The sequence below is a fragment of the Garra rufa genome, chromosome 12 (genome assembly GCF_049309525.1).
Source record: "Garra rufa chromosome 12, GarRuf1.0, whole genome shotgun sequence".
Taxonomy (NCBI): domain Eukaryota; kingdom Metazoa; phylum Chordata; class Actinopteri; order Cypriniformes; family Cyprinidae; genus Garra; species Garra rufa.
Genome location: NC_133372.1, coordinates 48,085,466 through 48,112,934, shown reverse-complemented (window position 1 = coordinate 48,112,934; position 27,469 = coordinate 48,085,466). Strand labels below are relative to the sequence as shown.

Sequence of the window (27,469 nt, the reverse complement as noted above, 5' to 3'; positions counted from 1 at the left end):
AGGCTAAAAACCTGAAAAAAAAGGAACCTCTTTTCATTCCCCTACAGTGTTAACCGTGAATCCTTGCAGAACGCAGTCACTGTCAGAGAAAAAAAACAGCCCTGGGAAGAAGCTTTGAGTCTGGAAATGCGGAGAAATAGACCAGCGCGCTCAAAGAATGAGAGGCATGTCCTGCACTCTTTTCAGCCCCAGCTGAGCTGTGTGCTGTTTTTTAAATCACTTTACCACACTAAACCTACACAATACACACCAGCTGGATCACACACACACACACACACACACACACACACACACAGATGATGTCAGCTCTTGAGCAAGAGCTCAAGTAGCATACATATAGGCAAAGTGGTTAAACACCAGTTTAATCTTTTATCAGTCAGCTGTAATCCTAAAGCATTTGAATGTGATGGGGAAGCTGGATGGGGGTGTTGGCTGATGCTGCTGTGTGTGTTTGTGTGCCTGACCCTCTGACTGCCATTGGATAAGCTCTGCAGGAGGGGGTGTGTTCAGGCTCACAGTATAGCGCTTGTTATGAGAGCCTTCTGCCGTCCCCTTCCACAAACCTCAATAACAACAGTATCGCAGCCTCCGAGGCTGAGTGTGTGTGTGTGTGTGTGTGTGTATAGGGGAGTGAGGAGTGCCTCTACCGCCGTTGCAGCTGCTTGCGGCTTCCTCCCTGTGCTGGATTTCCTTGAAGGTCTGCCTCACCTCTGCAGTGCCTAGGAAAAAATAAGGGTCCCCCAGAGACTAAGGTAAGTGATGTGAGATAATACATTCCAGGTCTGTCAGCTTCATTATTCAACTTTTCTCTTGTTTACCTTTGGAGAATGCAGCACACCTCTATAGTTCCCACCCACCATCCATTTAAACCACCCTAGTTGAGCATTTATGACAGTTCTTTAAGTAATAATTCAGTATTTCAAGATTGGACTACATTCTTCATTGCTTGGCTGTTTTTATAGTAGGCTTGCCACATTGACAGCATTTCTGGCCACCTTAATGCTGTCTAGGTGTCTCATAGCACAAATCATCTCATTCCTCGCTTGGCTGTGCTGGCTCAGTTTACCTCCCCGCTGGGTTGTCGTAATGTCGAGCAGCGTGTCAATCTGGCAGAGATGCGAGACATGCGAGCAGGGAGCGATGCGTTTAAACGTGCCGTAGTGCAGCGTAGCGCGTCTACTCTGCACTGCTGCAGTGCTGCTCAATAGCTCAGGCTCGGTTATTTCGCGATGGTGACTGGCTCGTTTGCAGCGACCCGGAGACGGTGAGCTCAGCTGGTCGAGATCTCTGTGATATCCCGCGATGCCCGAGGCAAGATCCTAGCTGCCATGTAGAAAGGTTCCTGTTTGATTCGCGTGCATAGCGTGCGCTTTCCTGCTAGTTTCAGGCGCAACGGAGACAGTCGCGTTTGGATTAAATTGTTAAGGGTTGGTCACTGTGCATATATTTGCACATAACAAGGTTAGGTTGATTAAGCAATGCGTTTTCTAAACTGTAACGTTACGTTGACTGGAGCAACACGAATTGCTTAGTGTTCAGTTGATTTGTACAGGAACAAAACAGATATGCTGCGGTTTTGAAGAGTCCAAATTTTATTCACCTGTTCATCTGACAAAAAAAATATGATCTCATTACAGAGCATAGACAGTCAATTCCTTCTCACAGTGTGCAGATTATGAACCATATGAAGGGGAGGGGGTGTCAGATCCCCCTAATTAGGGCTTGTACCCCACAAAACAAATGGTTTGGGGGTCTTTTTAAAATCTCTTTATTAAAACAAGAATGCATGCGTTCCAAAAGGGTTTTCAAACGTTTAAATAAAGATGTGATGATTAGTGATTTCAATTAAATGTTTTTTTTTTTAAATAATGTCCCTTCATTCACTAATAATTAGGGTTTGATGGAATGCACAGGTGTCTTATGTTAGATTTAAAAGAAAAAAGAAAAAATGCATAGCATAGACCAGTTTCTAATGAATATAAAGATATCATTTGCAGCTCTTAAAGTCCTTTTTTTCTTTTTTTTATTATTTGGATTATTTATTTTTATCATATGTGTGGTCCTGTAACCTTTTAATGGATGTATTTTTGTTTCACTCGTTCTCAAATGTGCATAGTTTTGCAGAACTGAAACTAAAAGGAAGGAAACACTTGAATACATAAATCATGTAATTTTTTAGACAAACTATAATACTGTAAATAAGCTACTGCAATGCAGAAATACTACACAGAACAAATTGTTATATTTATATCAGACATCAAGTAAATCGAACAGTTCAAGGGCCACAGGTGCCTCTGGGCTGGTGTCAGGTTATGAGCTGTCTATTTACATCCTTGCAGTTTAACACGGTGTGTTTGTTTGTTATTATTAATACAACAACACTGAATACATGTCTTTATAAGAATATTATAATTATATCCTATTATTATCTCAAAAAGAAAAATAAATGTGGACAATTTTGTTTTTAAATGATTATAAAATAAAATGGACAGAATGCAAACAAAAGCACGCATATCAATTTCAGATGGGTGCTTAACTAAAAAACAAGTAAAGCAATAAAATGTAAAGTGGGCAACTCGAAGCATCACACACTATGCAAAAGTTTTTTAAGGAATTTTTTGATACTTTTGGAGCTTTGGTGCTGCTGACTTTACAAAATAAAATGGACAGTAATATATGTAATCATGTCTGGTAACTTGACAAATATTTATCCACCTTTTTCTTTCCGTAAGAATGTACATTTTATGGGTCTGGCTTCAAGTCTCATCTGCGTCTAGCTGTTTTTAGCTGCACAAAACAGCTTGTTTTTTTTCTTGCAAATTAGTGTGTGTTACCATATTATTTTAATGTATTATCTTATATGAACACACTGTTTTCTAGGGCAAACTGTTTTACCCGTTTACTGCATGTTGTTATTCTTCTTGTTATTTCCCTATAGCAGCTAATGAACCGGAGTCTCACCCATAGGCTTACTTCTGCGTTGAAGAAAAAGGTGAATAATAGTTAAAATAACTTTTAATGATCTATAAGCATTTCACAGAGTTAGGCTACTAGTAAACTAATTAAACTATATTACCAGTGCACCAGTAACTATTTATTTATCATTCAAACTGATGGAAACTGATAGATCTGATCTAAAAGATTTTTCATCCTGTTGCTCACAGCTTTCATTTTTCAGTTAAAATAGCTGCTACTTTTGAAATTACTGTTAGCGATTTTAATGTGACTTGGTGTGCTTCATAAAAATGTCCTGTGGTCTATGGTGGACATTGCGTTCAGAAGATATAGGTCAATCCATGAAAAGCAAACAATGCCAGGCCTGTTATTTCACTAATAGTTTTGCAATGCTTTGACAAATCGAAATTCTATTGATACGTTTATGCCAGTACCATCTCTAGATGCTATGTACCTAATTTGGTGAGGATCGGCCCAATGGTCTAGGAGGAGTTCAATAAAGTTTGTGAATTTAAAATGGCAAAAAAAAAATCACAATGCTTGACTCAAGGATTCAGGAGAAAAAAGTTTTGTTTCCAGCCCTAACCACCTTTTTCTTCAGACCTCCTGTTCATTATAACAAGAAAAATAACAACGTTCAGTAAACAAGAAAATGGTTTGCACTACAGACCAATGTGTTCTTAATTGAGATAATACATTAAAACAACATGGTAAGACACACCAATCTGCAATATCAAGCAGCAAAACAAGCTGATGAGACCGGAAGCCTGACCCATAAAATTTACAAATGGCCACGCCGCTCTTACAGAAAGAAAAAGATGGGTAGGTTTTCAAAGTTACCCAAAATTCAAATTGCCTTATTATTGCACCACCTACAGATAGATGAATGTACGCTCTTACAAATAAAGGTTCTTTATTGGCATTCATGGTTTCATGAAGAACCTTAAACATCTATAGAACCTTTCAAATGCAGAAAAGGTTGTTTATAGTGAAAAGGGTTCTTTAGATTTTTTAAATGTTCTTCAGAATGCTTCTTTTAAGAACTGTTCACTAAAAGGTTCTTTTTATGGCATTACCACAAAAACACCCATTTGGAGTCTTTATTTTTAAGAGTGTGTGTTCCTGAGTAGTGATGACCACTGAGATCATTCTACCAGGTTTAGGGTCTCTACGATTTAAGATCTCTGATGCCCATATGCTTTTAGAGCAGAAAAATAAACAAGTGAACAAATGTTATTTGTAGATAATTTATTTAGCTAACTGCGGAGCCTAATTTGGTTTTGCGCAGCACAGACTTCCTCAGATTGCATGTTGAAAATTTGCCTTTACATTTTCATAGTTTACCTGACCTAAAAAATTCCTCTAAAAAAGATGAAATTATCAACCCCCTTGCATGCCTTTGTATAATTGGCTCACTGCCTTTGCACATGTAATGTCTCCCTGAGAGCCTACAAGCTGTTTGATGTTCTCTGGAATGCAGAGGTGCATTAAACATGTGACCTAAGGGCCACCCAGGAGCCTGACTCCCTAAAGAGTGTGCAAGTCTACCATAATTCTGGGGAACGCATAGTGAGCCTTTCTATGGTCCTGTGTTGTTTCAGCCCAAACATTTTATTCATTAATTTATTTCGGACAGGTCCAAACATTTCCAAATACAGCTGGCCAGATGCCATTACATGTCATTTGTTGTGATGAAGACCAATTTATTTATTCATTTGTTGCATTTAGTTGTAGATTTTATTCATTTATTTGATTATGCTCATTAAGGTAACATCTAGTAAACCCAGGAGACATTTACTAGAGAAATAAATGGTCATGTTTTTGCTCTTGTGATCAGTCATGTGGGCTTCTTGTACCAGTGAGTGTAATTCCATGACCTGGTAGAGCTCTGAAACAGGCCCTTAGTGGACCACTGCCTAGAGAGACATATTGGGGTGCTTTAAAGTCTCTTGACTATTCCTGTTACACTAAAATGGTTGTATTGTATGTTTCTTACTTTCTTGGATGTCTGAAGCGGTGGGCATGAGAGAGCTCGTTGTGGAGGTTATGGAATTTGGCATAGCAAAGTCTCTTGGGGGTTCACATGTGAGGCTCTGTGGGGGCGATTCCTTGTCCATTGTTTTCAGCTGAAGGACATTTCTCACAGAACGGAGATGGAAACAATGGCTGATATAATTTGCAAGCCGCTCCTGCCCTTTAGATGTATTCCTCATATGTGCATAAGGGAAAAAAAGTAGTATGCGGCCATGTGGACACAGAAGGATTTCTTTGAGAGCTACTCACAGGAAAGTCATCTGAATTGTAGTTGTATATTGGCTTTTCCATGGTTCTCCTGTTTTCAGAAATGGAAACTTAGATTTGTATCAGAACTACAAAAGTTGACCGGATTTTGAATGCTATTGTGTTTTCATGTGAGGAAATCCCTGAGGGTCCAATGGATGTGACTGAGTAGATGTAAAAACACTTTCTCTTGGTCACAAGATTTTCTCTTTACTCTGATATAATATTTTTTTTAGTGTGAAATTTCAATATTCTAAAGAAACCTTTTTCCATTATAAATAACCTTTTGTCCAGTGGTAAGTTTCCATGAATGTTACACGTTCTTATCCATAAATCAACGAAGAACCTTGGTTTTAAAGGGATAGTTCACCCTAAAATGAAAATTTTTCATTAATTACTCACCCTAATGTCGTTCCAAACCCGTAAGACCATTGTTCATCTTCGGAACACAAATTATGATATTTTTGATGAAATCAGACAGGGATCACATTTTACATTTACATCCCAAAATTCACAATATTACTGTTTTTACTATATTTTAAATCAAATAAATGCAGCCTTGGACTTCTTTCACTAACATAAAATATCTTACAGACCTAAACCTTTTGTACGCTAGTGTAAAATAGACTGAGATGGTCATTGTGTAGAATTGGGCAGTTAAACTGTGATCTGTCATCCTATGTTTTCCAACTGTTTATCAGTGAAGGCAGCACAAATGGGTCGCAAAGTGAGTGAGGAATGTAAATAAGCTTTACTCTATATCAGCGAATCCAGCGTAGTATCAGCAAATCAGTTCCACTGGCATGTGTATGTGTGCTGGCTTGTGTATGTGGATGCAAATGTTCAAAGACAAATGCTGGTTTTCAAGCGTGTTCTTGCGGTTGATCTTTTCAACAAATGTTCAGTTCAATTGATGGGATCCATCCAGGCACATAATATCTTTCCATTGTGTCCTGGACCAGCGAAAGCCACATGGGTATTCGGGTTTCATCCAAATTCCCTTACCACCATTTTTTATTTCAATTTTTTGAATTTGACAGCTCTGCAGCTTCTGTGGCCTCATGGGATAGCAGATTGCTTGCTGGTTGCACACTTCAGAGTCTCAACAGATGCGGTGTCATCTGGGTATTGTTTGCCTTCTGTATAATAAATACTGATAATGAATACAGAATATTTAGACATCCTACTCTCCTTTTTGCATACCATGTGGCAGAAGAGCAAATGCATGTTGTATTTTCCCCCAATCCTCCTTTCTTCAGCCTTTGAGAAGCTGCAGATGGATTTCATCTATAAAGAAGCTTGGAAAAGAGATGTACCCAGCTTTCCAGACAGGCTGTCTGATATATAATTAATTCTAATGATATTCTAATGATTTGTATGTTCTTATCATTATAGTTGTGGTGTGAACTCATTTAACATTTAGAACCAAATTTAAAACAATATCTTTAATGTTGTCCCTATAATTATAGTACTTTGGGACTTAAAGGAACAGTTCACCCAAAAATGGCAATTCTGTCATTAATTACTCATGTTGTTCTAAATCCGTTATTGATCGTCGGAACACAAGTTAAGATATTTTTTTAGGAAATCTGAGAGCTTCATAAAGTTACAGTTGAACCATTGATGTCACATGGAGTATTTTAACAATGTACTTACTAACTTTCTGGGCCTTAAACATGTCAGTTGCACTGCTGTTTATTCACGGGTCTCGAATTTCATCAAAAATATTTTAATTTGTGTTCTGAAGATGAACAAAAGTCTTACGGGTTTGGAACGACATGAGAGTGAGAAATTAATGACAGGATTTATATTTTTCGGGTGAACTATCCTTTTAAGTGTTTTTAAATAGTAGTTACATTTTATTTTATTTCAGCTTTTCTGTTTTCTTTGAGAAGCTGCAGATTTCAGCTTTAGGAAGCATGGAAAAAAGGTCTGCATAAATGCTGAATGGAGGAGTTAAAACCTTCTGACCTCTTCTGGCAATAAGTTCTGTTTGCGTCTACTTTTGCCTGTTTTTGTCTGAGTTCTTTCCTGTTTTAAGCGATAAAAAGACACTTGCGCAACCTTCGAAACATAGTCTCCCTACATATTTCATAATCATTCCATGACAACAGTGACATTTATGTAGGTAGTCATAAAGATTTATACTCTGGACTAGAAAGACGCGATTAGTGCTACATGAGTTGAGTTTTAGCACATTATGGAATCAAATCATCTTTTTTTGCACTCACCTTCATTTTCGTTCACCCCTGTACTGCTTGTGCTGGATAGATATGATCTGTCACGTACTGTGAAATCTTCAGAGGATGGGGGTTTGTCTATCGCCTTTTTTGCGCTCTTAGTTATGCAGTGACATCAGCAGTCTCCAGGAGAGAGCTGATGCAGCAGTCAGCAGAAGTGGAAAGAACAGAGTGAAGAATACATTGAAGAACCTTCTTACAAACGCTGAGATTTTAGTATGCACATTCTGATTTTGTTTGTCAAAACAGCCCTGTACTATATTTCTCTGTGGACTCCAATAATGTATCCAGACTGTTGGGGGTGTAGTAGTGTCAGAGATGTAGGTCATATGTAAATATGTTTTTAAGTAATCCTTTTTTATTAATGCTCTGTCTGGCACCAAGCTTCTCCGTATACGTCTTTGTTATAAGGAAATATAGCATAACCTAAAACGCTGGCATGCTGGCAAACAGAAATGAAAGCTTTGCTACTGATGTTAGTTATGAGCTTTAGTTTTGTCAGATGTTTAAAGCTTCTTGTCAGACAACTTGCCACTTGCCAACATAGTAGATTTGTCAGTCATGAGGTGTTGAGCATTAATATGAACAATGAGCATCTGTTGCTGTGTTGCTATGTTGTGTCTTACAGCTGTTTCTTATTTAGGTTGTCTTTGATGTCTACACCTGCTGCTTGTATTTATGATGGTGGAATGGGTTATTGGCATGAAAAACTGGTGATGACAGCTTGTGCTTTTTATATAATATTCACTATTCAGTATTCAAATATTAAAAAACGTCGGTAAAAATATTATAGTACAAACCTGTTGGTTTGTTGGTTAATTATAAATGTAAGTCACTTTACCATATACGGTGAAACACTTTGTTTTAGCATTGCATTATATGCAATTTTACTGCAAAATACTGTCAAATTTATGTTTCTTGGAAGTAAAAACCATATGTGACCCTGGACCACAAAACCAGTCATAAGGTTAAATTTGGCAAAACTGAGATATATACATCATATGAAAGCTCAATAAATAAGCTTTCTATTGATGTATAGTTTGTTAGGATAGGACAATATTTGGCCGAGATACATCTATTTGAAAATCTGGAATCTAAGGGTGCAAAAAAATCAAAATACTGAGAAAATCACCTTTAAAGTTGTCCAAATTAAGTTCTTAACAATGCATATTACTAATCAAAAATTACATTTTGATAGGTTTACAGTAGGAATTTTACAAAAAATCTTAATGTAACATGATCTTTACTTAATTTCCTAATGATTTTTGACATAAAAGAAAAATCAATAATTTTGACCCATACAATGTATTTTTGGCTATTGCTACAAATATACCCCAGCGACTTAAGACTGGTTTTGTGGTCCAGGGTCACATATAATAACCCTACTGGATCTCATGATGAAAATGTACCTGTGGGAACTTTTTCGCTAGACACGAATTATCTACCAATAATATCACTGTTTCCAACAGAAATGAACACTAGAGGCTGTAAAACAGCGAGCACTTGTAATCGTTTTCCGTGCACAGTTATGATTACAGCTCCATATGTTTCGCTTTCCGAACATAACAAGCTTGGCAGAATTGGACTTAGGATGCGAAAATCCATGGGTTTCCGCATCCCGTGAAAAACATGACTCGCCTTGAAAGAGCTGAAAGAATCAAGAAAGAAAAACAAGCTAAAGTGGCATGCTTGCGATTGTGTTTTATGTCACATTCGCTTTTGTTCATACTATCGGGTAGATTTAGGTGCAGTGCAGATGTTACATTATTTTAAAACATCACAGAGCATTAGAGTTATAATCTCAGCCTCAGACGTCACGCCCATGGAATGTTGGCTAAACGTCTGATGCATATGGTAGAGTTAACTGGAAACACTTCAGGAATGTCGAAGTCGTGATCTGATTAGTTGAATTTGATCGGATTTCCGGAAGATGTGAGTTTCCGCCGGGAAACAAAGCTCAGACTGATTTACTCGGCGTTTTGCTAAAATGTGCTTATCCAGACGCCATAGTTGTTATACACATTTGCGACGTTCACGAACAAATTACTGGCTTACTGCTTGTTCTCCCTCTTCTTATTTAACTTTCAATGCTGGTTATTTCAATGACTGACTTGTTGCATGCCAGTCTGTTGTTGTGGGGGCATTTCCATGAACCGAAACGAACTGTGATTGGTTGTTTGACATGTCGGTCAAACGGCCTTATGGGCGGGCCTTGGCCAATAAAAGCTGCCATGAATTCCAGACCTTCAGCCGTCAGTTTGAAGGTCTGGCTACGCAAGACTATAGAGTTATAGCGCCACTCAACTAAACAACAAAACCAGCGTCACATAAAACATACCATATGTACATTCATCTGTTCTGGGGAAAAAATTTACACTCTTCTTGCGCCACTCAATAGACATTTCAGAACGAATATTTCACATAACGTATATACGAAAAAGGTAGGTTTTCATCAAGAGATCGGATCACAAAGATACTTCTGATGAAATCCAAGGGCATTCTGACTCTGCATAGACAGCAACACAAGATCCAGAAAGGTAGTAAACATCGATAAAATAGTCCATGTGACATGAGTGGTTCAACCTTAATGTTATGAAGCTACAAGAATACTTTTTGTGTGCAAAGAAAACTAATGTACTCTATAATTCTGGACCTTGAACGAGGTAATGTTGCTGTCTTTGAAGGGTCAGAAAGCTCTCAGATTTCATTAAAAATATCTTAATTTATGTTCCGAATATGTAGACTCTTTTACTCTCCTTTTTGCATACCATATGGCAGAAGAGCAAATGCATCTTCCCTCAATCCTCCTTTCTTTTTCTTCAGCCTTAGAGAAGCTGCGGATGGATTTCATCCATAAAGAAGCTTGGAAAAGAGGTCTACACAGCTTTCCAGACAGGCTGTCTGATATATAATTAATTCTAATGATATTCTAATGATTTGTATGTTCTTATCATTATTGTGGTGTGAACTCTTGTATTCTTTAACATTTAGAATCTTTTTTAAAAATATATCTTTAATGTTATCCTTATAATTATAGTACTTTGTGAGAACAGGTCTTTAAGGGACAATTCACCCAACAATGAAAATTCCGTCATTAATTACTCACCCTCATGTCGTTCCAAAACCGTAAGACTTTTATTGATCGTCAGAACACAAATTAGTTAAGGTTGAACAACTGATGTCCTTACTACCGTTCTGGGGCTTGAACATAGTTGTGTTGCTGTCTATGCAGGGTCAAAGAGCTCTTGGATTTAATCAAAAATATCTTAATTTGTGTTCCAAAGATAAACAAAGGTCTTACAGGTTTGGAACGACATGAGGGTGAGTAATTAAAGTTGGACATTTATTACAATTGAGTCAAGTCAGGATAAACCCTAAAATGTAAATGTGAAATATCAATAAAAATGTCAATAATTTAAATGATTAATTGAAAAATAGATTAACGTTTGCATTTGCTATTTAACACAATTAGAGTTTGCTCCTGACTGAAATGTAATCTGAGGCTTAATAACCGTAAAATCAATTTATGTGCCTTTAACATGCATTATATAATTCATGGTATAAACTAAAAGCTTGTTTGATGATATTTGATTCATACCTTTAGGCTATTGGCATGATTTAAATATTGTTGAGAAAACGTGGCATGATCATCTTTGAAGCAGGTCAAAATCTCTTAAAGGTTGTCCTCCATATCCTGTTCTCATTCTCTCTAATTTACCATAGCAGACTCAGCCTTTCCCCGTTTTTAATTATCATTGCACCCCAGGGTAACTTCCAGTGCCGGCCTGGAATATTTCACACCTGAAGTATCCATTTCATGCAAAAACAATCAAAGGCATTTATTTTAAAACCTTCTGAGTTAAAGACCATGGTGGTTGTTCTGTCTTTTTTTAGTATAATCCCCACACTAAGAGCAACAACAAGCTCTTTGCTGAGTGACAGATGTGCAATAGTGGAGACAAAACGAGAGCTGTTTTTATTTTTACACACCAGCCTTTTTTCATCTTTATTTTTTACACTGTGGCATACATATAGGATATATACAGTACCTCATATTGCTATAGCTGTTTAATGAGTTGCATCATCCATTGAGCAGTACTTGAAAAATGTTGTTTCTGCGGCTTGATATTTAGCAATGATAGCGCTGTGATGAAGAGACGTTAATTGCTTTGCAAAGCAGAAAGCTTGACTGAGAGTAGTCTCATCCTGCTAGATTAATGCAGAGGAAAGCTGCACTGAAACTGATTAGACACTAATCCTAAGGGACGGTTATACACATTTACAGCTGTACAGATGGAACCAACACTTCCACCGCTGATCATGTTATTGTCCTCACATTTATTAATCACTACCTTTCATAAGCATTGTTTCATTTCGAGATTGATTTTGCTATCTAAAACAACATGAATGTTCAAAAACCCATTCTGAATTTGCAGATTCCAATGTAGAATTCTTTGCTTATTTAATTTTAGAGTACTTAGGTTCAGTGTTTTATATTTGAACGGGATTATAAGGAACAGCGAGTTGTTTCTGATTGTCATTAGTTGAAGTAAAAACAAGCATCCAGTGTCCTCTGAAATCAGGCAGGAAGAGCACTTTTTTTTTCTTGTTATTTCTGGTCAGAACTCCAGTAAGAAAGTAGAGAAGTCTACATTGCAAAATACTTTTGGTCCTAAAGGAGGAAGATGTTTTTATGCTTCTGATTAATTCAGCCACATCCTAAACACAATACGTGCCCTTTCTCACGATCTAACAGCAAAACCTTGTAGAAAAGGAATTCAAGCTATAATTTAAGACAACAAATCTGTTTTTGATTCAGAGTTTTGCTAACCACCAAAGAGAAAGTATGTGGCCACCTGCTTCTGACTGCTTTTCTTTTGCTCTTCCAACCATCCATTTGCCTTACTTAGATAACAAATCTTTCCTGTCTGAAATAAAGCCTTCATCCAACCTGTGCTATCTAGAACAGCAGCTTGAGACGGTTCGAGATTCAAAATGGATTTGACACGGAGGGAAAAACAGTAAGAAAACAGATAGTGACATGAGTGGAGAACTGAAATTGCTTCAGAGAGCGCCTCTGATAAGAATAAGATGGCATCACTGGATTTGAGAGCGAGCGAAAGACATAGTGATGAAGAAAAGATATAGACGCAACATGCTGCATTGCCTCCAGCTCTGCTTTGGCCTTTTGAAAAGGTATTAGACTTTTCAATATGGAAGATCCTCAGGGTGCCAGATGCTTCCTGTTGCAGATGACCGCTAACTGAACCCCAGACCACAAATAGCAGATGTGTTTATGATTGTTTGTGAGAACAAATAGACAGAATAAAGTCCCAACCACTTTTTTGTTCTTTTCTAATTATAGAAGTCATTTGTTGATAGATATGTTTATACAAGAGAGAATGAGAATAAGAAATGAATGGGGGAATTTGTAAAACAGCGAGCACTTGAAACCGTTTTCGTATACAGTTATGATTACAGCTCCATATGTTTCGCCTTCCGGACATAGGATGTGGAATCCTTGTGTACGAATCTTGTGAAAAACATGCCTCACGATAAAAGACTCGAAAGACGAGAGATCGAAAAACTCAACGGACATTTTAAAGTCACAACTGCGGTGACACCTTACAAAATAAACGCACATAAAATTTGTTCCGGGTGAAATAAACGAACACTCTTTTAGCCACTCAGTGGACATTTCACATTGAATATGTCACCAAACGTACATGATGGTACATATTTTGCGTCTTGCGAATTAGTTCCCACAGGTCAATTTTCGTCATGAGATCAGGTTGGCCCATCTCCTTTTTGTTTGTGCATTAGCTATGTTTATTATGTTTATTTGTTCCAGAATGCTCTTATTGTCCACAAGCTAATATAAAATCAATACCATCAAGTATATACACTTCAGACCTCTGACCTCCTTATGACTCTTGAGTTTCCCTTTAGGTTCAGAAAAAGGCCAGTGTTACGCCTACAGTTTAGGGACATGATGATAGCTTCTATTTTAAGCGCTGTGTAATCGTGAAATTAGAAACAAGCGGCTTCCCATGGCTCAAACCTGCTGGTTAAAACTGTGAAACAGTGTCAACTAGAAAACTGCTGACAACGCCAGAACATGAAGAATTTATAGTTCACAGCATGTGAACATCTAGGCTTTCCTCTGTGGCTGAGAAAGAATAGCAACTCTTCATTTGAACAAAATGATCCCCTGAACAGTTTACTGCTATGAATAATCAGAACCACAGTCCTCCTTATTAAAGTGTTAAAAATAATTTCATGATTTTATGTTTTGGTCATATTTCTGAGGATATAATCACAGAGTTGAAAGACCGTATAGGGATAGTTCACCCAAAAATGAAAATTCTGTCATTAATTACTCGCCCTCATGTCGTTTCAAACCCGTAAGACCTTCGTTCATCTTCTGAACACAAATTAAGATATTTTTGATGAAATCCGAGAGCTTTCTTTCCCTGCATAGACAGCAACGCAACTGACACGTTCAAGGTCCAGAAAGGCAGTAAGTAACTTATAATAGTCCAAAATTTTTTGAAGCTATGAGAACACTTTCTGTGCACAAAGAAAACAAAAATAACGACTTTATTCAACAATTTCTACTCTTCTGTGTCAGTCTTCAACACGTTTGCGAGAGTACCATAACGCATGCTAGTGAATGCGTGTTAAAGACAGACACGGAAGAGAAGAAATCGTTGAATAAAGTTGTTATTTGCAAGGTCAGAATTCTCCCGAATTTCATTAAAAATATCTTTTTTACATAAATCTGCTGTGCAGCTGCATCTTATAAAAGACAGTTCAGTGTTAGCTTAAATGGGATTGTCTTTAGTGGTTCTTATTTTGCCCTTCAGAGACGTAATGATCAGATGTTTCACCATCAGCGGAAATGGAATAGGAGCCTTGCCCACAGTTCCTTAGAGACGAGCCGGACTACACAAATGTGACCTTGGGAACTCTGTACTGTGTTATTTCCTCTTAAGCTGGAGAAGTTTTGCATTTCAAATGGCCTTTTCTTTTTTTTCCCTTCCACCTACTACTTTCTTTTTTATCTGTCCTCAGGAGTTACAAAAGGACGGACAGTGTTTTCCTTTAAATGCTAATCTGGAAAGCTGTAGTGATTGCTTTCAAAGCGGCTTCATGATATCTTGCATATGTTACACTATGCAGACTAATCCATAAGCAGAATCAGTAGCGATATGTGATTTATTGAAGCTAGAGATATAGAGTTTATTCAATGTTAAGATATCAAATATTTTCCTCAGACATGTCCAGTGCGGGAATTATCCAGACTCTTTTCCAGCAAGTATGTTATCGCATTTCCAGATATACCGCACATGCCATTTACTGATAACAGAGAGCACTTCAAGTTCAAGTTGTAAGTGAAATGGTGCCAGGTGTGGGAGAAGATTCCTTTAAAAACTGGATCTGTTTTTCGAAGCTGTTACTTCTTAAACATTCTCATGCCTCTGATCTGAGAGATTCACTTCTGGAAGCTTCCAGCCTTTGGAAAAATGAGATAGCCAAGATAGAAGGGAGAAAAAAAGAGGGAAAGAAAGAAAAAATGAAGTAGGCAGATCAAAGAACAACACAATGCTGCTTGTCTGCTGGAAGAGGAGGAAGCCAAAGCCTGTGAGCTGTGGGTCAAAGATACGGTTAAAAATCTGTAGAAATTCCAAGCCTCATATTTCAAGAAGTAACATTAAAATGTGTCTAGTATATTAATATATAAATAGCCATTTGCACTTTCCCAAGAACTTGTGAGCAATTTGTGTCTGAAAAGTGTTGGAGGCGCTGTATTCTTTAATTAACTTGAAAAGTTTAACCAACCTCTGTAGGCAAGAAGTACTTTTTTTAATTTATTAGAAAATTCTCTTTGCAAAAGAGGAAAACATAAGGCTGGTGCTCTCACCATTAAAACATTTTAGGTCCCCTGAGAGGTCTTGTGTAATGCCCTCTGAAATGTAACCAGGTTCTTATTTCCCACAATGCTTGAAAGTAAAAAGCTGTAGTCGCTTTATAACCACCCCCATTACTGTATCTAATCTTGAGCGACAAGATCTTCCATTTTAAGCATTAAAACATTCTAATGCATGTTATATTAGGAATTTAATTAGTTGTGTTGTAACACCCCGTAGACTTGCAAAAGTATTCACACCCCTTCATTGTTTTACATTTTGTCATGTTGCAACCTCATGTTAAACTGCTTTTAATTACTTTTTTTTTCCCCCACATCAATCTACACTTCATACACCATAATGGCAAAGCAAAAACAATTGTCACAACTTCAGAAATTAATAATAATAATAAATAAATAAAAACTGAAATTGGTACACTGCATAAGTATTCATACCCTTAATTCAGTACTTAGCTGAAGCACCTTTTCCGGCTCAAGTGTTTTTGGGATGATGTGACAAGTTTTGCACATCTGCATTTGGCAATTTTCTGCCATTTTTCTCCTCACCTCTTCATCTCTCAAGCTCTGTTAGCTTGGATGAGGGCAGACACACATTTTTGGGTTTCTTCATAAATGTTTGATTGGGTTCAAGTCCAGGCTGTGGCTGGGCCACTCGAGGGCATTCACAGAGTTGTCTATAAGCCACTCTTGCTGTGTGCTTAGGGTCATTGTCTTGTTGGAAGGTCTTCACTGAGGAGAGGATTGAGTCTTGCCACACTGCCATAAAGCCCATTATAGGAGTGTTGCAGTGATGTTTGTCCCTTTGTAGGTTCCTATCTCCACATATGATTATGGAGCTCAACTAGAGTGATTGTCGGGTTCTTGGTCACCACTCTAACCAAAGTCCTTCTCCATCGATTGCTCAGTTTGGCAAGGAGGCCAGCTCTAGGAAGAGTCCTGGTTGTTTCAAACTTCTTCCATTAAAGGTAACAAATTTCTTCTGAACTCTTCCCCAGATGTGCGGCTTGATGCAATTCTGTTTCTGAGCTCTACAGGCAGTTTTTTTTTTTTTACATTGGAGCTTGGTTTTTGCTCTGATATGCATTTTCAGCTGTTAGACCTTTTATTAAGACATGTGTGCCTTTCCAAATCAAACCCATTCAATTGAATTTGCCACAGGTGTAATAACATCTACAAGCAATATGAATGCTCCTGAGCTAAATTTTAACTGTCCCAAATAAGGGTATGAATAGTTATGCAATAGAATAATTTTAGTTTTTTATTTTTATTAAATTTGCAAAGGTGTATGGAGTGTAGATTGATGTGAAAAAAAAATAGTTTAACATAAGGCAGCAACATAACAAAAGTGAAAAAAATATGAATATTTTTGCAAGGCACTGTACTGTGGTTTTAGTAGCTTTTATCATGTGTAAGCTTTTATCAGACACTTCAATCCTTTACATACTGCGCCACTAGCAGTGCAAACGTCCACTGACAACCAAGAGCTACCAAAACTAGATAAATGACTCCCACTTGCAAAGAGTGGAAAATCAATTCACGTTCTCTTTCGCTCTTTCTCTCTCATAATTGCGAGAAGCACACAAGAGAGCATGCAGCGTTTTGAGATTGATTCTGTTCGCAGCAAATCTGCAAGTCTGAAAAGTAGCAAGTAGTTAGTCATATAAAAAGTTCTCAATCGATGTGGTAACAGAGCATATACAGGTTTTAACCGAATCATTGTTTTGCCTCCTGTAGGCATATTTTTGGACTGTTGTATTTTTCAAAACTGCCATCAAAGTGCTGAATGAAGCATTTCAAAAATACAATATGACATTTCTTTCAGAAATATATATTTTTTTATGAGTGTGTGCAGCTCTACCTGTCAGCATTTTTGCTAAAGTCCGTCTGTTTGTATATTTGTTTTGTACTGTTGTGGTCTTTTTTCTTAGTGCCTAGGGCTTAGAGATACATGTTGATACAGCTTATGTGAACTTGCAGACCTGGGCTTTGCTTGTCTGTCATCGCATTTCTATATGAGCATTCTTGCTTGTTTGCAGCTGCTTGTTTATGTGTATGTGTGTCTCTTTCTCTCTCTGTCTGAGTGCGTTTGTGTGTGTGTAAGTTCATGTTTCTATTGGTGAAAGGTAGGATGATGCAATGACAGCAGTTCAGGGGCCATTCTCTCCTCTCACATTTCTTTCACCACATCACATGAGGTGTAGATCTCTAGCTATCAGTGTTTAAAAGAATGTGCATGTGTTACTTGTATTTAACCAATGATTTTCATTATAATTTGTTAAATTCCATTTGAACTGCTTTCTATTTTAATACTATTATTAAATGTAATTTATTTCTCTCATAGCAAAACTGAATTTTCAGCAGGCATCACGCTACTTACCACCGATCCTTAAGAAATCTTTCTAATATGCTGATTTGTTGCTCAAGAAACATTTCTTATTAGACAAACATTAGACAAACATTTCTTAGAATAGCGAAGGATCAGCAACATAAAACTAATCGTGCAGACCAAACCGTAAGTCATAATGACTTGAAACTTGGAAAGATGGTAGTACTCACACCACCTACAACGTCATCTGAGGCTCGGCCCAATCGGCCTGACTGTGGCGCTACAGCTATCAAAAGTAGCCTGTTTGGAATCCTTGGCTCATACCAGAGAAAACACATTCCGATTTGATCTAGGTGAAATTTTGGGTATTTTAGATTTTTTGAAAAACCTACTTTTTCTTTTTCTTTTTCTTTTTTGCCCGATTGGAACCAAACCAGTGCAGAAAGATTCTCTTGAGAGTAAATATCAATAATTATCAAAAAATGTTCAACTTTCGACTCATTGTCACAAAGGGACACCAAAACATTTGAAAGAGGCGGGGCCACTTTTAGCAAAATGCCAATAACTCCTGAACAGAATAAGATATATTCGCCAAACTCAGAACATTTTTGAGTATCTCAAAAAACATAGCCGCCATTGTCTGATGAAGTTTGAGCACCTGTTAGACAAGGTTAACAGAGGTTAATCGTAATGAAACTTGGTGCGCCTGTTTGACTCATGGCCACAAAGGTCTGTGAGAAACTTGAAAGAACTTGGCCACGGGAATACATGCAATATTCGTATCATATGATAAAGCTCCTCATTCTGGACAACTTTGCCTCTAGAACCACTGCTGTCAATCAAATAGTTTGTTAAATGATTAAGAAGATATATAAAAAAAATAAAAAATAAAACTACTTTTATAAACTAGTCCTAGGTTTTTCAATCAATCTGGAAAACACCAATGTAGTACAATTCTCTGGACTCTCTAAATAATTATCGAAAATAAAATGTTGTAATTAACCCTTTGGGAAGGTATAACGGGGGCGTTTAGAAAAGATTTTACCCAAAATCCTATAAAGCCTAAAAGAAAAACCCTAAACCTCACAAAACCTGGTGAGCGCATGCGACAGGAGATTCTAAACAAGCATGCAAAGTTTTAAGGAGTTCTGACCACAGCTGGCACTATAACAGTCATAAAAAAAAACCCATCATGTTTCTATGGTAAATTACCTGGATTTACCCATAATGCTTCTTTAATCATTGATTTAGGTGGTTACAGGCTTGCTGAACAAAATGCAATATTTGTTTTATTATTTCTTTATTTAATCAGGAGATTACGTTGAGATAGTACTATCTCTTCTTCCACTGAGACCTGGTAAAGATGGCAGCACATAAAGTTTCATACAAAGAGAATCACAAAGACGATTTACAAAATCACAATTCGTAAAGATAAAATCAAATCATTAAAAACTATTTCAGGTATCCTTTAAGACATTTTACAAAAGACGTTTAAAAATACTCAAAGTTGGAAGTGTGTCAAGTTTAAGCAAATTTTGCAGTTCATTCCAGGCCCAAGGAGCGTAAAAGGAGAAAGCACACTTGCCAAATTTTGACAATACCCTTGGGACTGTTAACCGAATACATGAACCGAATCTAGTGCGTTGATTATTTGTGTAGAACTTTAATGAATTAGAAAGATAAGGCGGTAGTTTACCTAAAAGAGCCTTTACAATAACTAAATACATATGTAACGTTCTTCTTTGAAATAAGGATAACCAATCTAAGGCATATTGCTGCACAACAGAGTCTAATTTTCTAAGTAAAGAAGTAGCTACATGCATATATAAATGATCACCGTAATCAGTTATAGATAAAAATTTACTTTCTACTAATTTCTTACGGGCCTTATAAGGAAAGCAGTTTTTTAACCGATAAAAGAAAATGTATATAAAAACATATATTATTATATGTATTTTCCCTCATGTTCTTAGATGCCTCAAGCACTTGAACCCCAGTAATCGCTTTACAGCCAATTTGCAGCCCCTATTTTGTTCAAAACCTGTAAGCATTTCTATCCTGATCAAAGATATTTTTCTTTAATATATTTTGCACAGTATTAGAAACCAATGTTAGGAACTTACATTGTATGGGCAAAAAATAAAACAGACATTTCTCAAAATATCCATTTTTTGGGGGCGAACTATCCCTTTATTTACATGAATGTAAGTAAAAGATGGCAGAATTTTCATTCTTGAGTGAACTATCCCTTTAACTATTTATTTTCACTTAGTATTCCCATTGTGAATGTAAGTAATGTACAGACTGTACAGGTTTGAGAGGAGCATATAGAGCAGCACAGGGATACACGTTTTGAGAATGAGGGAAAGAGTGACAGTAAGTTATCGTGGAATGGCCTGGAAAACAGCAGTATCATGTCAAGAGGTAAATCAAGCAGGAGGGATGGAAAAATGGGCCAAGCAACATATGAGTTTGCCCTCACACACATACACCTCTCTTCATCTGTTGACATCAGGTCACATTTCCTGAGAGCATCTTTATCTCAGCAGAGTGACAGTCCCATTTCTCACACACGTTCATTATCCCACCCTCACCCCAGTGTGTGCGGCCCGAAGCATCTCTCCACAGTGACTCACAGACTAATACAAATCTGCCTGCCATATTTCAGTATGAGGGATAGTACTGTATACAATCAGACAGTCAATATCACATTATAATGTTTACTTTACAATAATGACCACTGACTCTTCATTATCCAGCTTCTTCATTATTGCTTGTCTCGCGATTTCAAGTTTATATCTTGTAATTCAGATTTTTTTTTTGCAATTATGAAAAAAGGACAGAATTGTAAGATATTCCGAATTGCGAAAAAAAAATAGACTGTTAATGAATTTGTTTTTGAATACATTTTCAGCCTTGCTCCTAACCTCACATAATTTTGTTTATTTTTTTGTCTGTCTTTCTAAGACATGATCAGAGGGACTATAGCTGGTTTCTGTTTACGCTAAGCAATCTGCAACCCATCAGCCTGTGTATGTTTATTGTCTCAATTAATGCATACATTAAAAACACTTTTTTGTTTACCCATGTGGGATCCATTTAATAGCTATGCTCTAAACACAATATTTTGTTACTGATCAAGATTAATTCATTCAGTGCTTCTTTTTTCAATGAAAAAGCATAGAATAAACAAATGAAATTAACAAAGGATGTATAAGTCCATATCTGTTTGGGACTGTTTTATTTTACTAATCTCCCTAACACAACTTTTTTTTTTTCCTTGTGGTAGTTTTTGCCCCAGGGTATTACTGACAGACTGACAGACTATTGATGTAAATAGATACTGAAATGATTACACAGTACACAAGGATATTTTTATTTATATTATGTAAATGTTGTTCTCAGCCTCTAAGTCAAGTCTCCTTTATTTATAGCAATTTTAACAATACAGATTGTGCCAAAACAGCTTTACAGTATTAAAATTAGCTAGGAAAATAGTGTGTCAATAATGCAAAAGGACAACAGTAAACACTCAATGTTCAGTTAAAGTCAGTTTATCATTGATTTAGTAGTGTCATTATCCAGCTGCAGTTCAATTATTATTAACCAAAACTGGCACATTTACTCATTTATCACCAAAAAAAATCTGTTATTTAAAAACCACAATATGCTTTTTGCCTGAAATATTTTAATTGAAATTGGTTATTTCTATTATAAAGGCTATGTTTTAATTAAGCTTTAAATAAAAACAAAAACAAACCATACATGTAGAGAATGATTGAGAAGGGAGTACTAATAGGGTTAATCTACTAAACATATTCTGAGGCCTTGTGCTCAGAGCCCTGCACACATGCCTGGCTGGGAAACTCATGATTATTGATAGTGGGAGCGATTTGGCCACATCCTCAGCAGCAGAACACAAACAGCCCCCAGCAGCAGATCTGCACAGTTCCAGAATGTGCCTTGTACACACAAAACAGAGCCTGTCCATTTAGGAGACAATGAAAAGAGCCCATTTTCTTTCTATATTTCTCTTTTGCCGTTTCTCTTCTTCAGTCAAAAACACAGACGTGAATTGGCGCTAGAACTCTAATGCTCCGTGACGTTTTAAAATAGCGTACCATCCCCACTACACCTAAACCTACCCAATAGTATGAACAAAAACGAATGTGACATAAAAACGCAATCGCAAGCATGCCATTTTAGCTTGTTTTTCGATCTCTTATCTTTCAGCTGTTTTATCGTGACACATTTTTTTATGGGATTCGTACCCAAGTTTTCCACATCCTAAGTCCAAATCAAAAGTTCCAACAGGTACGTTTTCAAACCCTGCTCAAAAAAACAGTTAAAACCAGCCTAGGCTGGTTGGCTGGTCTTAGCTGGTTTAAGCTGGAAGTAGCTGGTTTTAGCTGGTCTTGAAGCCTGGCCAGGCTGGGAAAGTGGCAAAAAACCCTCTAAAACCAGCCTGCTGATCAGCTATGACCAGCTAAAACCAGCCTGGTTGATTTTTTTTTTTTAGTAGGGTAATGAGATCATGTATGAAAAAAACTTAAAAATTAAGTGGCTTCAAGGCCACATATGGCCTCTGCAGTGCCAGTATTGAGAATCAAACCTGCAACATTCAGGTTACTAGTCTGACTTTCTAACAATTAGGCTACAACTGCCACCAAAATAAAAGTCAGTTTTGTAGCATAGCATAAAGCTTAGATCACAGAAGTCACTTTTGAAACCAGGAAACTTTCTGTTGGTCAACATGGTGATTGGCAAATACATATGACTTGAACATGAGGAAAAATCTGTGTGAAGAACATTTTTGCTCTTATGTGAACCTCTCAATTGTGCAGATTCCCATTGATTGACTATTTTGTCTGTGAAATTTTGCCGAGCAGCAGTAAACGCAATTTCGTGAACCTCTAGTCAGGCTAATTTCATATCTGGATTTATATATTTGAAGTGTTATGTATTTTTTAAATTCTTTTCTGTGTAAAGTAAGCTTGTAGTACGCTTGCAGACAGCAGACTAAAATTTGGACAATCATACCATGCAAAGTTTTTGGCTGTGATTTTGCTGTTACTTGATTTGCATAATTCCTTTAGTGAATAAGGTGTGAAAACAAGCCAGACAGTGTATGGAAATAAACACTGCTGTCAGTCGCCACAGCTCATTTTTAGTCATTCACCCCTGAGTGTATTTTTACAGTATTCTCACTGTGGTCTCATCTGTTTGTGTAGACTAATGGTGAAATGATATGCTACAGAATGGCATCACCTCCATTAAGAATAGGGGGATGTTGGAGATGCTTGCCCCTCTCACTTTTGGGGAGAAAATCAATACCCATGCCTTAATGTGCCTCCTATGCCCATGGTGGCCCCAGACTGGATTCTAATTTCCAGCCCTTTTGTCTTTCCAAGTATGGAAATTTAGTATGAGTTTCAAAGATCATGCAAATTTAATGAGGTTGATTTCCCTGAAAACTAAAGTCTGTGGCACTATCAAAACATTGCTATTTTTTGAAACATCCTGACCAGCCAAACACAGTAACACTGGCTGATCCAATGGCATTCACTTATTTAGCCTTTAGTGAAGTGTCATGCAGAACACTGGAATCATTTTGTCATAAATCGTAACCAATTGACATTTTTGTGTAATTGTAGTGGCAATCTAAAATTATGAGATTAAATTCATAATATTGCGAGAATAAAGACGTTAAATAAAGTCGAAATATTTCCAGACAAATATCGAAAAATTAAGAGAAAAAGTCTAAATATTTTGTCAATAAAGTCAAAATTCTGAGAATAAAGCCGAAATGTTTCAAGAATAAAGTCAAAATTGTGAGAATAAAGCTGAAGTGTTTCGAGAATAAAGGCAAAGTGTTTCGAGAGTAAAGTCAAAATATTTTGAGAATAAAGTCAAAATTACAAGAATTAATTTGTAGCAATTACGAGATTAAAGTTATAATATTTTCAGAGAATATTGTAGCCTATTGTTTTATTCTTGTTTTATTTTTATTCTTTCTGATGTTCCTTTACATTTATATCATGCTTTAAACATGAAATAAAGAGGAAAAAACACATTTATAATTTGTATTTCATAAAACTGTCAGAATTTGAATGCTGAGTTGTGTTATATTGAAAGCAACAAAGCACAAAATTATTGCGATTACTGGGTGGCTGGCACACTACAAATAATGAACAGAAGACGTTAAATATTATTTCCAATCATTTACTGTATACCGTGAATAAAATGGCTTGTAAATAGTAACGTATATACCTCAGAAAAGACAACAATACAACTGATGTTAACAAGTTGGAGTCCACTTCAACCATTAGAATGTTTTATTGTTGTTTTTAATTAAATACATGTGAGGAATGAAAGATTGGATGCCACAAATGTTTTTGCAGAGTGGGTGTTGGAATTTTTACAAAGAAAAAGTATAAAACTCTCATTGTAATCGAAAAGACGATTGATTCAAATGAATCTGTCCCACCACATTTAAAGAGCATGGAAAGCACATTATTGCAAGATACATTGTTTGTATTTCACTATAAAACTGACAGATTTTAAAAGCTAAGACTTGTTAAAAGTACCAAAAGCACAAAGCTTATTGCTATTATTAGGTACCTGGTGCACTATAAATAGGTCTAATGAATGCAATCGAAGACGTAAAATATTATTTCCAAGCATATTGTCCCTGCAAGTATAACACATACTATGATTTCTGCTAATAATCTCACATATATTCTAATAAATTCCGGAGGCCTGGCAACTTCTCCCGGTGCTCTCAATTCGGGATATTTGCATGCGCAGGCTATACTCTTATAATATATAAAATATATAACTTTAATTGCTACAATTTAGTTCTCGCAGTTTCGACTTTATTCTTGAGACATTAAAACATTTTGAATTTATTCATGTAAGTTTGACTTTATTCTCGAAACATTTTGACTTTATTATCCAAATATTACGACTTTGATCTCATAATTTTTAGATTTTTTTCTTTTTTAGCATGGCACTAAAATGCTGTCATACTTTTCCATGCCAAATACTTATGACTAAATCTATGCGAGATACTCTTAACAAGGCCACACAGTTTTATTGTTGTGGTCTCAATCTCTTTCTCAGACATTTCCATTCGTCTGTATTCTGGTCTGGTCCAGACATGGCAGTTTAAACACAAACAGCCTGAGGTTCTTATCAGTCTTTCTCACACTGCACTCTTCCCCAGGAAACCCGTTCAAACCTCACTTTATCTCACGCTCAGCCCTCCACTCCTCCCTCAGCACCAGCCATTCCCACAAGCACACTTTTTACCTTGCTAGCTCCCCTCTTCATCTGAGATATTACCTTAGAATTAAACATCTTTTAGCTGACTTTCTCTCTCCATCTACGTAAATCCATTTCACCCGAAGCAATGTCTGTCTCTCTCCTCTCCCAATAGCTCTCTTACTCTGTGTGAGTTTTTCATGGTTTTTCCAGTTCATATCTTTCTGTCTTTGTCTTTTTGTGTTAGTCATATGCTAGAGTTCCTTTCTTTCCTCCCTCTCCTTGAGGGTCTTGATATTTTTATAGCTCTTTTAATGGGAATCCCAGCTAGCGAAAATATGTTCTTAAGGCTGGAATACACAATTTTTGCCCTGATTTTCCCTCAATTCACAGTTTGGATAATTTGACGCTAGTTGTCGAAAGTTAGAGCCAGTCTGCAGATTTAAACTAACAGGTTTCATAGAAAATTGTGTAATGTATGATGACTAGAGGATATCAAACTTCATCTTCGGAACACAAATTAAGATATTTTTGATGAAATTGGAAAACTCTCTTACCCTACATAGACAGCAAAGCAACTGACACATTCAAGGCCTGGAAAGGTAGTATGGACATAGTCTGTGACATCAGTGGTTCGACCTTAATTTTATGAAGCCACGAGAATCCCGCAATATTCAAGAGTAAATAGAAACACATTTGATGCTGTTTTTAATGTGGAAGCATTTGATCTGTTAAAGAGTTTGGTCACCCTCACTCCACCCAAGGGGGGTTTTGAGGTTTACAGCAGATGATGAGTAATGCCATATAATTTGTAATCTAATCTACAACGATGCTCACATAGCTCACTTCACATTGTGTGAGCATTAACATCGGTTCCTCTCATGCCTTGAGAGAGCCACATGACACAGATGCCAATGTGCAGTGAAGCCTTAAGGAGAGAGCTGAATTTGATACAGGATTGTGGTTAGAGCCAGCGGAGGGCTTTCACGGCTCAGTGTGTTGTCACTGTAGTTAACACATTTTTCAGTTTCTACAGAAAGTTGAGTCTTTTAATCATTTTGGTTACTTGGTTTATCTGAATTATTTTAAGTATGTGTTGATTATACCACTATCCACTACCGTGGTAGATAACAATTACCTTATAAATGTAGTCTAAGTGGAAATTGTTAGCTAAAATAATCATGCGGTTGGCACTCCACCCACTGGAAATTACACCCCACCCACCGTCTGGCCCACCCTCAATCTTACAGTAGATCTCAGAGTTTAGAACTGGAGCTGGACCAGAAAGTCCCCTACCCCTTGCATGTTCAATTATAAAAAGAAAATGGCTTGTTTGATAATGTTTCAGCCACCAATAAGTGTTTTAAAAGGATAGTTAATCTAAAATTTTGTCATCATTTACTCGCCCTCATGTGAGTATGCACAGGCCCCAAATATAGGCCCTAGCCCTTATCCGTCAGTTTAGCAGAAGTCATGGCCCAAATCTGGCCTCGACTCCGACCCAAGCCTGTCTTTTTCCCCCTTCTCCCAAAACAGCTTATACTATGTTTTAGCTATTAAAAAGGTTCAGTTTTGCCTGTAATGACAAAGAGATTTTATTTGTTTTGTTTTTTATTAAGTTAATTCAGAAAAAAATGTTTGGAGCATTTTTGCTTGTTAAATGTAAGTTTTTGATTTTTAAAGTAATAACCAAGTGGCCAGTGGCAGACAGTAAGTTGATCATAGCCTGTGTTTGATCAAAACTGATTGATTCTCAAATTGCCTAAAATTGACTAAAATTAAATCTATCAATATTAAATAGTTCAAGCATATCACAATGTTAGTATAAATGTGCGCTGTTGGACACATATCTAATTGTTTGTGTGGAGAGTGGAGGCTAAAGCATGGTTACAGGACATGGAGGCGCCAACGCGATCACTTGCATTGGAAACAACTTAAAATACGCCGTCATTTTTTTCTCATAAAAGTAAGAATAATACATCATTCGGAATTGTAAAGGGTCTATGTTTATTTGTGTACAAATACAAAATATTGTGCACAATATCAACAAAATGTTGTTCTTTTATACAATAAAGAAAACAAACATGATCAAGAGCAATTTCTGCCGTGCTTCACAATGATGAACCGAAACTCAGCGAATAGCCTACTTGCCTTACAGACATGATAAATATATCTATAGAAAGCTTTGAATTAGTACTTTTAAATAATTTGAATCGAAAACAAAAACTCTTTCATTATGTAATCTGCAAAGGGGGCAACGTTACTTTTTTCCCCCCGGTACTTTAGCCTACTTTGTGTAATAACGAAAACATTTATTTCAGTGAAAAATAAGTCCAAAACTCTCTATTTTAACATTTTGAACAATAGGGCTCTACAATCTTTTGCTTTTTTTTTTTTTTTTTTTTTTAGAAATTCTTAGGTGTTTTAATTTTTCTGATAATCAAATGAAACCATAAACATTTATTTGATTTTAAT

General features: G+C 36.7%; 1 protein-coding gene across 1 annotated transcript in view; it reads left to right on the top strand.

The window, feature by feature from the left end:
• The first annotated feature begins 490 nt into the window (after positions 1-490).
• Positions 491-27,469, top strand: part of LOC141347231 (uncharacterized) — a 67,592-nt gene continuing 40,613 nt past the window's right edge. Inside the window, exon 1 of the mRNA XM_073852235.1 lies at positions 491-752. The gene's annotated coding sequence lies outside the window, so the exon portion shown is untranslated. The remainder of the gene's footprint in view (positions 753-27,469) is intronic.